This window comes from Triticum dicoccoides, chromosome 4A, assembly GCF_002162155.2.
Source record: "Triticum dicoccoides isolate Atlit2015 ecotype Zavitan chromosome 4A, WEW_v2.0, whole genome shotgun sequence".
In the NCBI taxonomy this organism is placed as follows: domain Eukaryota; kingdom Viridiplantae; phylum Streptophyta; class Magnoliopsida; order Poales; family Poaceae; genus Triticum; species Triticum dicoccoides.
The window spans coordinates 1760689-1765259 of NC_041386.1; positions in this window are offsets into that span (position 1 = coordinate 1760689).

Consider the following 4571-nt stretch of genomic DNA (forward strand, 5'->3'; position numbering starts at 1 on the left):
TCAGGCCAACTCTGGTATGGGAGTGGTGACAGCGGCGCGCCGATGGCTCGTTCTGCGGCGACAGTGGTCATTCGGTGGTCCATGGACCTCGATGTAATTTTTATTATGTTTGAGGTGTTTTGTACTTCCGATGAATCTTATAATAGATCTGATCTTTTTCACATTTTTTAAATATATCTTCTACTTATCTTCTAGGAAATGTATTCTCTTAGATTAGAAACCAAAAGCAAGCATGAATATTGATCCTTTATTTTAGGCCAACTCAATTTCTTTCGGAACTTCCACAATAAAGAGCCTATAATTGGGAACGGTGATACTGTTGAAAATAGGAAGGATGCTTCCAGATCTTCTTTGTTGCAAGGAGTGGCTTCAACATACATTTGTAACACTATACCTGATCTAGAAAATAGTTATTCCCCATAACCATTGAATGATAGAAAAGCAATGCAAATAAGGGAAAACATAAGCAACTCTCGTAATGGTGAAGTGAGGCCCCATCCTTCTCGAAATTGTGGGTAAGATCAAAGCCTATGTTAAGTTTATTCCCTTGCACAATGTTAGGTCATTAACTTCCAATAGGTGTGGGTCCTCTCAATCAAATAAAAAATGGTCTTCACCACAGGAAGGTGTGTTTTTGATAAATGTTGATGCGGCGATCTTAATTTGTTCACTCTAGACAGGCGGGTTTGGCATCGTGGTTCATGATCACCAAGGACTAAACCAAACTAAGATCGCTTAATGTGTGTGCAAACTTTAACGTGCATTCAAACCAAACGGAAAAGACTAAACCAAACCAAGAATATCTATTCCCTTTAATAGTAGGTATAGATATAGATAGATACAGATATGTGTACGAGAGAGAGCCTGCGAGCTCATCGATGGCCGATCGATGAAGATCGTACATGGTGCAATCTTCTTATTCTTTTAATGTTAGCATAGAACTGCTAAATTCGTTGAATAGATAGAAAGATTGGTCCAGTTTATGAGGGAAACCGGACCCGAAAACCATACAGTCAACGCCTTTCGGCAAACAACACATATATCCTCACAAGCTACGAGTCCCTCTGACCGGATCCACCTCCAAGACGATGCCCTCAAGAGATAATGCGACACTGAATAGCGCCACCACCATCTCGTCCTTCCCCCCGCAGCAGCGTCGAGCTCACCGAACCACCAACAGAAAGATGCAACACCAAGAAAGGTGCTATTCATCTCCCACCGCTTCGTCCACATGGCTAGTGGCACCGATGGTTAGTCAAACATGCACACGTAGGTACTCGATTACCGGCCGGTCGGAGACTGGGATGGATCCTACCTGAAAGCTTCATTGATATGCATGCACAGCATTACACGTAAGTAGGGCTGCTAAGTGAGCTGAGATCGATGGAAGGAATCAATATGCATGTCATCGATCGCCGCCGGTCCCGTTCCGGCCCCCGCCCCGGCCAAGAGAAAGAAAGAAAGAAAGAAAGTAGCAACGTACGTACGGCGGGCTGGAGCCACAGTCTTACTATAATACTCTAGCTTCAACATCCAGAAAGAAAGATGGAGGGCACTCGATCCGTCCATTCATCACGATTCAGCAGGGGCTGCGATGGACGCAACCATGATGAAGATGAACCTTCTCGGAATCTGCCTGCTTTCATTCCGGCCGTCACCACCGGTTCACCAACACATATGTTGATATGTACAGAGCACACCTCTGCTGCTCTGCTGGTAGATCATCAATTCCTCACGCGCTGAAATGAACATTCAGAAACATGTCATGTGTAACTGCACAAAATCTCAATCTCCTAACTAGCTTAATTACTTGTGTACATTAATTACTCAGCGTACTCTATCGAACCTATAATTTAAATTGAATACCAACAAATTATACGCACCCTGTTCATCGCCAAAATTAAAAGTAAGTAATGACTTATTCTACTATGTGGCATTGTGATAAAAACATATGAACCTCATTGACCACACACGGAGTCGAGAGACTTGAGCACCTGAGAAGAAGAAGCCACCTATGAGTATACAAAGACGCAACAACATGAGTTTGACAGTACGGGCATGGGGTTTAGCTATGGCCTGCAGTGAAGTTCTATCTTTGGTGCTTGATCTTCACTTAAATCATGTGCATTCGTCGTCAAATTCTTTGATAGAGATGAAGGATATCAACTGGGGCTACGTCTATGCATAAAGTGCAATTTGTGAAGTGGGTTGTGATGAAGAAGAGACATTTTCGTAGAGTAGAGTTCGCGAGGATGTAAATCAAATTCTGAAGGTCGTGATCTTTACAAACCTTTTGCTGTCAATATAGATCCTCCCAACCATGCTCGACTTGTGGTCATCTGATGCCATGCATTTGTTTGAGCCAGGCAGGTTCAGTTGCACCGTTTGCATACACCATATGAAACAATTAATGAAAAAACTGAATGCACAATATTTCAATAATATAGATTATTTTTTTAATTTGCATGCATATGTGTGGCTGGAAGAGCTAAACTCAGCGCATGAATGATGCAATTTTGATATTACAGAGTACACATCCATTGTCGGTTGATTAATTGACCATGTGAAATGAAATTCATATTTGACCATGAAATCGAGATAAAATGAGTAGTACAAAAGATTTAAAAAAAGGTACACCTCATAGACTCCACACCATTCTACTTAGTTAAATCTAAGAGTGAAAATATACCCTCTAAGTTACCCTATTTCCTTAACTTGCACCTAACATAGACAATCATACCCTAAAAACACTCGTCAACATATTTATTAGACGGTATGCTTTAGAGATCATGGTGAAGATATTTTATTATATACAAATAGACCATATAATGCATATATACACTATATTCTTCTTTGAAACAAGTTAGCATATCGATGCAAACAAATGCATACCTTATTATTATTACATCTTGATGGTCCAGTTAATCAAATAATTTAAAGATGACGTTTTAAAAGGGAGACAATACACATAATTTTGTTGTAAAATAGTGGAATTGTTGAAAACAATAAACTTATAATTATATCTTATTGTGTTAGTGCTATTTAATCAAATATGTTTAGTGTAATAGAAAACTATATTGATCAAAAATAAATTGTTCATGTTACATATTCTAATATGGACTACATACGAAGCAAAATGAATGAATTTACACCTAAAATAATTCTATATTCATCTGTGTGTAGTCCATATTTAAATATCTAAAAAGACTTATATTTACTAACCGGGGAAGTACTAGTTAGTATATATACAAAATGTTCATCAACAAAATACAAACACAGAACAAAGCTGTAAAGACACACGGTATTCAATTATTATAGGCTCAACAAACAATGTTGGGTGTACTTGTGACTCTGAATTGTTATATCAACGTTTCTTCTCAAAATACTGAACAGCAAGATCTTGATAGTTTCTCTGAAAATGAGCCTTCTCCTGCATTTAATGGAACATAATAAACAAGATGATAATGTTACTCTTAACTATGCATCAGAGTAGACATTTATTGTTTTGAAACAACAACTCACATCTTCTTTTATCTGCTTCCACTGCCTGTTTCCTGCTCGACTTGTGACCCAGACAGGCTGACTAAAATTCTTCAAATTGAATTTCTTCCTGAAATACTCCTCCCTATAAAAAGATGGATTAGTGCTTCCTGAAGTGACAAACAAGCCACTTGCATAAAAACAAAATCGGCTTGAGAATAATAGGCTAGTATTAACAACTCACATTAAATGACAAAATGAGCCCGGATGCTTTTTTTGACTTTTGGGGATTGGGGTCACCCGACCTTGTTGAATCCTTTTTCATCCTGGAAAAGGTCCCTTACTATCTCAGAACAAGCAAACAAGAGATCAAATAGAGAGCTCAAAACTAAGGGTGTATTTTAATTTTCAATCCAGGACCAACAATAGAAAACAATAAAACATATAATTCTAGACAACTTCAGAAATGAAGTGAGAAACAACAATATTAGGTAAAACAAAATTTCAATTTTCAATGAGAAAAGAACAGTTTTAGTTAAACTATAAACAGAGGCAAAAGCTCATCCTCTGTGCTGGAGATGATGAGCTTTAGAGTAGCGTGTCTACTCCAACAATGGTGGCGAGGCACCCGACACTGCACTCTCCTCCAGTCGGGCTCCTCCTCTGACGGGTCCTTTGCAGCAAGTCCTTGCAGGGACGTCCTTTGGCCGTTGTCATCCGAGTCAAGCTCCACGAGCGGCGGCTTCTTCGCCATGAGTTTTCATGGAGAGGGAGAAATGGTGCATGGGGTCAGTGGCTGCACATTCCCATGTTCCTTTCCTCTAGCGACAGGGCCGTTGGCTGGGAGACGTGGCGATGGAGGGTGAAGGGAGGAAAAGGTGGGGGTAGAAAGAGGGGAAAATAGAGTCGTTGCTTTAGGGTGTCACCGCTCTGTTGCAGCTCCGACCCGTCGCAGCTCCGCCCGGCCCCGGCCGGCTTGCCGTAGCTCCGACCTGCCTCGGCTCCGTCCGCCGCCGCCTCGCACCGTCCGCCACAGCTCCGACCTGCCGCAGCTCAGCCCGGCCCCGCCCGGCCCGCTGTAGCTCCGACCC